Source organism: Cyprinus carpio, chromosome A16, assembly GCF_018340385.1.
Source record: "Cyprinus carpio isolate SPL01 chromosome A16, ASM1834038v1, whole genome shotgun sequence".
Classification (NCBI taxonomy): domain Eukaryota; kingdom Metazoa; phylum Chordata; class Actinopteri; order Cypriniformes; family Cyprinidae; genus Cyprinus; species Cyprinus carpio.
In genome coordinates, this window is record NC_056587.1 from 41,479 (window position 1) to 52,262 (window position 10,784).

At 37.1% G+C, this 10,784-nt stretch overlaps 1 pseudogene across 1 annotated transcript; it reads right to left on the reverse strand.

Moving 5' to 3' along the window:
* Positions 1–606: 606 nt before the first annotated feature.
* On the reverse strand, positions 607–5,630 carry LOC122147938 (annotated as a pseudogene). Its single transcript, XR_006161919.1, has 7 exons — positions 5,492–5,630; positions 3,500–3,582; positions 2,758–2,892; positions 2,489–2,680; positions 2,230–2,391; positions 1,562–1,681; positions 607–1,350 (listed from the first exon to the last, which is right to left on the reverse strand). The product of XR_006161919.1 is annotated as a retinol dehydrogenase 12-like (transcript).
* Between the last annotated feature and the right edge of the window lie 5,154 nt (positions 5,631–10,784).

Consider the following 10,784-nt stretch of genomic DNA (forward strand, 5'->3'; position numbering starts at 1 on the left):
ATTAAATCATAACAATAAAAGACTATGAATAAAAGTGAATAACCATGAAATGGCTTCAAATGTATTTTTTTTAAATAGAAAAAAATTTACAATTTATGGAATTTAGTGACAATGACAAATGCAAAATTCAACAAAAAAATAGGAGCTGGACTGTTTTATATTGATTTTAGAGTCACTGTTACATAACTGCAAATGTACAACCACATCACAAGGCGATCGTGTGATTCATTCTCTGCTTCTTTCCATCACATCATATATTTCCTTTCAATTGTCCTGCAATGCTGCACTGTGGAAGGATACAATATCATAATTTAGATGATTTAGATAATTTAGGGGAAAATGCATAGCATGACAAGTGCTTCCAAAAACACATCTTCACCGCCATGCCCACCTCCGTGATTTCCCTCTGGGGGGGAGCGGTTAAAATTATATATAAATGCTAACAAATATAATCTATAGGTATGCGCACACTGGACACACTGTAGCTCTAGCTTCTTTTAGATTCCTACATGTGCTAGTTTGTAATAAGATATAGGCACAAGGTGAAATGTGCTAGAATGTTTACGATCACATAATCAAGAATTATCCTGAGAGCAAAGCTTCTGAAAAAACTACTTTATTGTTGGATGGTTAATAAACAAACCACTATTTGCTTTTCGTTCTATCCCTAAATCTGTCCATGTTTAATACATCTGACATATATACAGATGATAAGAATGTGATCAATTTCTTAGAAAACACAGCAATGTATATCCTCTGAGACTGTTTTCTTGATAATCCTTTTCCAAGAACACAAAACGGCTGGTAAATAAATCTTCTGATGCAAATCATGTAATTTGCCTTGACAATAGCTCTGACATGACTTCACATCTGCGGCCTCTGCACTGGTGAGAGTTTGGGGCCGCAGGTATCACCACTAGGTGGAGTGCTTACAATCAGGAAGAGTGTAGAGGTGTGACATGTCAGTGGCGGTTGTTTAGTCCAACCAGCCGAGCACTTTCGTCCCACAACCTTCTTGCCACTTCATCATCTTTTCCTTCTGGTGAAGGGTCTTTTTCAGTGCAATCACTGCATAAAACACATACACAAGACAGTCTGAGTTTATAAATTATTGACAAAGTGTCAAATGATTGCATTTACCTGAAGTAACAGCCAGACAAGTTTTCCTCTCTAAGCCCTCAGTGACAGCGCAGTAGATAGAGGTCTGTGCACCCTGCCAGGGAGTTTTCATCAGCAGCATACAGGGCAGAGACAGTATAGTCTTCAGTATTGGGTACCATGCCAGAACATGGCGATTCAGCTCTGTTCGAATCACTCCTGGATGCAGGCAGTACACAGAGACTCCTGTACCTGTGGAAGCATCCATTGAAATATAAAACAACACAAACAAAATGTATTCATGTAAATGCTTTATTTGTATATGATCTTGTAAAAACTGGATTACACATGGACAATGACACAGTATGAGATATTGTTTACTTTTTTGCTCAAAATAAACAAAGAAACTTTGTTAGTTTATTAATTGTTTGCTATACTATATCAAAACTGCAGTATATCTTACCTTTCATTCTCCGTGCAAGTTCTCTAGAGAAAAGCACATTGGCCAGCTTACTCTGTTTATAGCTGAGCAAAGAACTGTAAGGCCTTTTGTCAAAGAACAGGTCATCAAATTCAATGTTTCCTGTAGGAAAACAGAGAAAAATATGGTAAAATATTGACTCAAAAAGTTCCGTCCTGTTCAATAGTTTAGGATCAGAAAGATTATTTTGTAAAGAATACTTTTGAAATTATGCAATAAAATGAATTTACTAGTTATTAAATAATCCTGGAGAAATTTTTCAACGTTTCCACAAAAAAAAAAAAAAAAAAAAAAAATACTAAGCAGCACAACTGTTTTGAACATTAATAATAATAATAATAAGAAATGTTTCTTGTGCTCCAAAACAGTATATTAGAGTGATTTCTGAAGGATCATGTGACCCTGAATACTGGAGTAATGGCTGCTGAAAATTAAGCCTTGCCAATTATATTTAAAATATATTAAGATTAAACAGTTATTGTAATGATATTTTACAGTATTACTGTTTTACTGTATTTTTGATCAAAATTACAGACCCCAAACTTTTGAATAGTAGCGTATTTTCCATAAATACAAGCAAAGAAATAATATAGTCTGGTCGGAAAACAGGTTTAAAAATATTTTCTGATTTTTAATCAAAAGAAAATTACCACCAACGTGTGCAATACTGGACACATTCACTACACGGCTGGGGGAGGATCTCTTTAGCATTCCTAACAGTAGATCGGTCAGAAGAAAGTGTCCCAAGTGATTGACAGCCAGCTGTGTCTCAAAGCCATCCTCTGTAATACACTTTGGACACATCATAACACCTGTCAGAAAGAAATCAAATAAATACATTTTAAGATCTGTCTCTGTACCCCTTGTTTTTAAAAATGAAATCAAACTATGATGACACAGTTGAATCACCTGCATTGTTTATAAGTATATCCAGTCGTTCTTCTGTTGCTATGAACTCTTTGGCAAATTCTCGGACAGAATAGAGAGAGGCCAGATTTAAGTGTTTGCTGACTACATTGCCATTTCCTGTGGAGCGTCGGATATACTCTGCAGAATTCTCGGCACGAGTCAGGTCCCGGCAGGCCATCACTACCCGAGCCCCTAAATGCACACATATTCACACTTCCATGTTAAAAGTAAGGGAATTAAAAGATGAGGACCTAAATAATATGCCGTACCTCTACGAGCCATATCTTTTGCAGTTTCCTTGCCAATCCCAGTGTTAGCACCAGTAATCACAACTGTCCTTCCATCTAGACGAGCACAGCTTTTGCAGACACCACCAGCTATCCATTTCCGCAGCAGCATGAAGCCTGTATGGGAGATGGAATTAAAGCTACATACCCAATGCTTAAAAGATTTTAAAATATATACTCAGTTCTAGAATCTTAAAAAAAAAAAAATTAGCATTTTTTTTTTTTTTTTGTTGTTTTTATTGATGCATGTGTGTGTGTTTTATCTACACACACTACTGTTCATGTTCAGGCTTGGTCTCTAAGGCTGCATAGTAATACTAAATATGGTACATTTATTACATTTTAAATAACTGTTTTCTATTTTAATATATTTTCAAATGTAATGTATTCCTGTGATGGCTATAAGCAGCAGCAGCCATTACTCAAGTCCTCAATGTCACGTGATCTTTCAGAAATAATTCTAATATGCTGATTTGATACTGCATTTTTAGAAACTGTGATACAATCGCGTAATAGAATGTTCGAAAGAACAACATTATTTTAAATGTAGCTTAAATCTTTTATAACATAATAAATGTATTTTTTTAATGCTTCATTGCTAAATTAAACTAATTTTTTCATAAATAATTGTTTCACACCTTAAGAGGCTTTAATTTTTATTTTAAATGAAGGTTAAAGATTATAATAAAGATTCTAAAGATGGTAAACAATACATGTAACTTACTGATTGCCGCCAGCGCGATGACAACGCCATAATAATTCCCTCGATCAGCTGATGTGACTTGATCACTCATCTCTCGTGAACGTCTACAAAATACAGAATAAATCTGGGATGTCACATTATATCCTCTCTGTGCAGATTGCTATATATATAAGGCTTAAGCAACTTAACAGCTTAGTACCTGTTGTACACTTCGCCAAAGGCTGATTATGCGCGCCTCATAAACATTTACAACAGATTTCTAAATGCTCCATGATATGAAGCGACGTTTATCTCAGAATCACAATAAGAAAATAAGTTTATCGCATGAATATAAGTGGTCAGATCAGATGGTAGATGTATTAATATCCAGAGTTTAGACTACAGCCTTGTAATGAAAATGGGAATGTTGACAAATAATGCAACACATATCGGCGCATTAACAATGGCGTAAGTAACGCACACGCACTCTGTAAACTGTAAAGAATTGTTTTACTATTATTATTATTATTATTATTATTATTATTATTATTATTATTATTATTATTATTATTATTGCAACCGTGAGTTATCGTTACGATTCCGATGCTTCTTTCTTTTTTATCGCATGTAATAAAATCAGCAGTGATCTGTTGCATAATGATTTAACCAGAACATATATCATAGATCAGAAATAAATGTATTATTTAAAAAAAATAATAATAATTTTTGCAAAAGGTGTTTATTTTGTAATGTGGTTTCACAGTTTTAAGAGGCGACAAAAGTGCAATACAATAATTAAATATTTTTATTTAACTATAAATTAAGTAAAATGTTAAACAAACAAAATATGAAGACCATATGAAGAACCATTCAGAAACTGTATTGATTTAAGTCAAACATTGTACAGTTCTTGGTGAAGTCGATAACCACTCCTTCTGACTTTCGAAAAATAATCGGTTCTGTCCACATTGGCGGAAGACCGCACGTTCGAGAACCAATTATGGAACAGAAGGTCTTTAAAATCATTGGGTTCCGGTATGTTGTAGTACCTATTGTGAAAAAGTACGGGTTTTTGTTTCCTAACCATATCAGTGCTTTGTGCATGTGTTTTTTTTTTTTTTTTTGCCAATATTTTCATATAGGAGATATTTTGAGTAATAATCAATAATTGATCATCAAGAATTGTGTTCAAAAAAGACCAATCTATGATGGTCTTGATAGTTTTTATCTGCAAAACACCAGCAAAATGCCAACACTAGCTGCTTTCCACTATTAATCCAGCAGTTGGTTAAACAATGCAAAATGTTGTCGTTTCAAGGAAGGAAGCCATTTTCTTGTTCCAGTAACCACTCCTCCTTATTTCAGAGATTACAACCAATCAGAGCTCAGAATCCATAACAGGAAGTGGCGTTTTGAGCGCATCAACCAATCGCGCTGCGCAGAAAGACCAGAACCTCTGCCCATTTAGCGCACTTATTCGTCTCGTCTGTGACGTACCGGCAGGCTTTGTGTTCTTTCAATATATCACATTGAGTATATTTCCATATAGACTATAATCCGGTAAGTATTATTTATAAATTCGCCCATATTCGTTGTATTCGCGCTTTAATTCAAGCATTAGATGATCGTCATTTATTATGTGCGCAGAGGACAGTATGCGGAGTGCGCACTTAGTAGGCGCCGTGCGAGGGGGTTGCTGCATAATTTGTGACCGAGTATTTGTAATAAACATCGCGCTGGCTCTCGTTCCGACCCACTTTGGATTTTCATCCTCAGTTATTGTTATTGTACACGTATCTAAGGCTTGTGCTTTTGTTTAGATCTGTCAAATCGTCCAGTCTGACGCGCTGGATGTAATGGCACAGGAACTACTTTTCTCTTTGCAATGAAACCACATTGCGCGTACTTACACAATATATTGAGGGCTCTTCTGTAGTGATACGGCGGCGCACTGAATATCAAACCCATTTTAATGCAGCATATATTTAACAATTTTCTACAAATGTATGTAAAGACAAAATGTGGTTTACTCACACGTTAATGTATTTATGTCATTTGCAGGATGAGGTGGTTTTGTAAACGCCAGCCTTGACATTGAAACCGGTCCGAGCTGAATGCTGTCAGAGCGCGGTGAATATTGTGAGGGTCTTCATTTCAAACATGAATTCACCTGTGCAATAAAATGCCATTATTGTATTTTTTTTCCACGTTGACTGTAAAGGCATGTTTACTGTTTCACATGTTCACCTACACAAATGCGTAGCTCAATAAACATTTTGTATTTCAGAAACATGGATGCGGATTTGTTTATGGAGTGTGAGGAGGAGGAGCTGGAACCATGGCAACAGCAACATTCAATGGATGATTCAGTGGGAAATGCTGAAAGCAGTGCTCCCACTGGTGTGCAATTTTATAGATTTTTTATGTAACATTTCATTTGTAGATAGATTTATATTTATTTATGCATATGTAGATACCTAATGTATCTAATAAACATTTTCTTTTAATAATTATTCTTTATTTTAATACCATTATACTGAATAAAACCTGTTCTTCTCCGCTGTTTAGTGTCTTCCACTCCCTCCACGGTGGTTGATATTCTAGCTGAGCCTAAAAACCGTGGTGATCCCAAACTTACCACCTGTAGTAAACACAGCAAAACACGGTTCCGCTGATCACAAACGCATGTAAGTATTTGTTCCTTATAGCACTGTTGAGTGACTATCAGTTATTTTGGCTATTTAAGGAATATTCTGTGATTATTTACTCATCCTCATGTTGTTCCAATGACATCCTCCATTTGTTGAACACAAACAAATGAGAAATAATGTCTCGGCTGTTCTTTTTCGTTTAATGAAAGTGAATCAGGACTGGGGTTGTCAAGCTCTAAAATGACAAAAACATATAAAAGTATCAAATAGTTCATGAATTGTGCACTATAAATTTCAAGTGTTCCTGTGGCTCAGCGGTAGAGTATTGCGTTAGCAGCGCAAAAGGTTGTGGGTTCGATTCCCAGGGAACACATGTTAGGTAAAAATGTTAGCCTGAATGCACTGTAAGTCGCTTTGGATATAAGCGTCTGCTAAATGCTTTGTGTAAGTGACAGACTGAAATTCAACTCGCTATATCACATAATCCACATCGAAACTCCGAAAGGGAGCACCAAAAGTACTATTAACTACAAAAAAGGTACATCAGTGCCAACGCCACCATCTTACATTTTTTCTGCACTATTCCTTTAATCGGTAATTTATTCTTTCAGTGACTCAACGTGTAGTTCCTGCTGCTGTGCCGGCGGATATTCCTAAAGCAGTGCAAGGGCAGCAGGTCTTCTTGGCTCCGGGAGGAGGAGGGCTTGGCACTGTGGCTCTCACACAGGTTCTCCTGCCTGGCACAACTCATATTGCCAATGGCACCAACAGCCAGCCCATTTACTTTACTACACAGGTGCTGCCATCCCCCCTCATTTCCCTGCTCATTTCTGGTCACTTTCAACTTTTCTTCTATTAATCAAAATGCTTCCTATTGTGTATGATTTGTGGTCTTTTCCTGTCCAGAATATCCATCCTGTCCGGCCTGGCCAGAGCCCAATGAGTTTGGTGCTGAATGTCCAACAAGGCCAGACTGTTCGACCCATTACACTAGTCCAAGGTATGTTAATGTACTACTTACACTTGCTCTGGACTAGCTTATTTTGCAGGATTTTTTTGCTTATTGATAAACAATGTTTTCTTTTGATCTATTTTCAGCACCTGGCACCACAAATATTCAAACCAGCTGTTGGAGCAACCCAAATAATTACCCAGCCAGCTCAAAAAAAAAGGACTGGAGCTCCGGTTTGCAAACAGGGTCCAAACACCCAGCACTTTTAGCACTGTGCAGATCCCTGCTACTCTCACTATTCGTACACACAACAGCAGTCACCCCGCCTACCGTGTCCTCTACAACCCTTTCCCAGCCCTCCACAGCACGAACCACACAACTAAAATTGGTAAGATGCTCCTGTTGAGAAACAGTTATCTTACTGTTATTAAAATAATTCAATTATTACAGAAATAAAATTATTACAGAAATCTCTTTTTTAGATAATGGTTTGTATTTTTAAGAAACAGTGAAGTTATCGGGAAATGATTTAAATATGAATTATATTAAAATTGCATTTAAAAATGTTTTGCACATTCATTGTTCACAAGATAAAATCATGTAAACAGGTATTTTCCTATTATAACTGTTACTATATCATGTATTTATCACAGCTTGAACACTGTATTGACCAATCAGCATCAATAACTGCAATTATCAGTATTAAAATTGTGTTAATTTCTATTTACAGTGACAATAAAGCCAGGAAATGGACCCTTGGACATGCAAAATATAATGAGCCTTGTGAAATCCGTGAACCTTCCTGGTGGGGCTCAAGCACAGACATTTGTTGTCATGAGCAATCAAAAGACCAACAACAGCCCTATTTTTTCGACTGCTGTACCTGTCATGACACAAAGTGCTGTCCAGAGTAAGTAGGTTGTTCTTACAGTGCATTTTTGATAGTTACTGTCAAACTAGAGTACAGCCACACTGTCTTGTTTTCTCCTCTTTTCTTTGTAGCAAGCCCTATTACACATACCAACACCATCAACAACCTCTCATTTTGTGTCCTCGTTGTGGAGCTCAGTTCAAAATGATTGAGGCTCTACGGAGTCATATGTGTGTAAGTATACACTTTTTGAAGATCCTATTTACATGTGTTTGTGTTTTGGTGATTAAAAGTGGTCAATTAATCTCCTTCTCCCCTTTAGTTCTGCTGCCCAGGTCTGGTCCAGACTGACACAAGCAGCACTGCAACTGCTGTGAACACCCCAGCCACACCACCTAAAAGCGTCTCTGTTGTGCCCAGTATCAAGCTGGATAGCCCACCTACAAAGACTGGAGATACCCAGAACAGACTTGTCATGCTGGTCGATGATTTCTACTATGGTACATTTGAGGGGAATCGAGTCTATGCACCAATGGACAACTCAAAAGAACCGTTATCATTCAAATGCCTCACCTGCCACAAGAGACTGAAGAATAATATTAGGTACGTTGATGGAGAGGCAGGTTAGGATGGGAATTATTGGTATATATGTCTAGTTGCAGTTGATAGGATTCATTATTAAGTGTTTGTTGTGCTTGCAGACTTATGAACCATATGAGGTACCATGTTGAGCTGGAGCAGCAAAATGGGGAGATGGACACACACACGTCCTGCCTGCACTGTTTCCGCCGCTTTCCCACACCATTTCGTCTACAATGCCACCTGGAGAGTGTTCACACCTCTATTGAGACATCTAGTAAGAGCAAATTTCCAGTTCAATCTTTAATCTTTGAAGCATACACTTCCGGTCAAAAGTAAGGGGTCTATACTTTTTTTTTTTATTTTATTTATGTATTTATTTGTTTGTATGATTTTGAAAGAAGTATCTATGCTCACAAAGTCTGCATTTAAAAACAGTACTATTGTGAATATTATTACAATTTTTATAATAACTATTCTCTAATTTAATGTATTTTGAATGGTAGTGTACAGATGTACTGTATTTGTTTGTTAACCAGAATTATACAAAGATGTATACTACATATTATGTTTAATCAATATATTAATCCAGTTATAGATGGGCTGTGATATATTTTAATCAAGATTATTCCTGTTTAATCAATTTAACTTTATTCAACTGCTCTCAAATCATTGGATTTTGCAGTAGTACTTCCCACAATGGAGTTGCCAACCAGTATTTCTGTAAAGCCCTTTTCTCTGTTTTCCCTATACCGTAATATTCTTATGCTCAAGCAACACTAGCAGCTTTCCTCCCAGAGAATCAGGTCATACATGCACAAATAAAGTTCTACATTTAGCTTTCTAGAGGTTGTAATGTTCATCAATCCACTCTTTGTCCCAAAAAAAGTAAATTGTGCAGTATTTTGTTAGCAACCGGTTGGTGTCAGATTAAAAAAAAAAAAAAACAAGAAAAAACAGTGAGCTTGCAAGACTGGTTATGCTGGTAAGAGCATATGCAGATAGCATCTTCAACAGATACACACTCTTGCTATGTGCACCAGTTTATTTGACTAAATTCAAACTTGAAAGGGCCACTGGGCCAACGTTTTGTAACAGCCAACTTTCATATCTTTTTTTCACAAGGCTCTTAGTGCCATACAATGCCTCTATGACTGTAAACTGCAGTAATTCAATTTGTTATTTGATTTAGTGGTTATGTTTTTCTGTTCAGCAAAGTGTAAGATATGTGAGTGGTCCTTTGAGAGTGAGCCAGTGTTCCTGCAGCACATGAAGAACACCCACAAACCTGGAGAGATGCCTTATGTGTGCCAGGTACATTGAGAGCAAATCATGTTATTACCAGTCTCCATCTATAGCCGCTTTTCCACCATTGTGCCAAGTCTTTCTTATTCCATGCCTATCCAGCTCAGCCGGTACATATATATAGTATCATTATCCACTGTGGGGGTGATAACAGAGCTTGTAATACAGATGTGCCAATCGATGTCTTGGTAACGTAAATGTTTACATAAAGTATGCGATGGAGGACCAAGCTCGAGTGGAAATATAACTGGAACCAGTCCTAACCGTTTGTAGAACTGTTCGGCCCAACAGTGGAAAAGCAGATTTTCATTGTATAATAGTGTCTCAGAGTCTATAATGTCTTGGACACTTTCAGGGGTGTGTGAATATCGGTCCTCCTTCTACTCGGATGTGTTTAACCACTTTCGTACATGGCATGAGGATACCCGCCACCTCCTGTGCCAGTACTGCCTTAAGGTTTTCAAGCATTCCACAAGTTACCAGCAGCACTATGTTCGTCACCAGGTGAGCATAAATCATAAGGTCATGAAAGATAAATAGAGACAAAAAAAAAGTTGTGCTCCTGTATTTCTTATTGCTTGACCCAATAGACATAAACAGATATTTTTTGTTCTCCAGAAGTCCACAGTTTACCACTGTAACAAATGCCGTCTTCAGTTCTGTTCACGAAAGACAAAGTTGAGCATAAAATCAATCACCACAGGACTTTCCGAAAACCTTGTGAATTGGAGGGGCTCCAGCCTGGGACAAAAGTAAAATATTTGTCTGTTTGTTTGTTTGTTTGAAAGCAAGTTCAACAGGTGCAACAATGTATTTTATGAATGTTTTATGTCATCTCCTTATTCCCAGGTGACGATTAGGGCATATGTTGGGCTTAAGAAGTCACTAGGTCAGGCATCTTCAAAAACATCCACTAACTTTCAGAAGAATAGTAATAGCAGTTCACAAACTTGTAGTGGTGACCAGCAA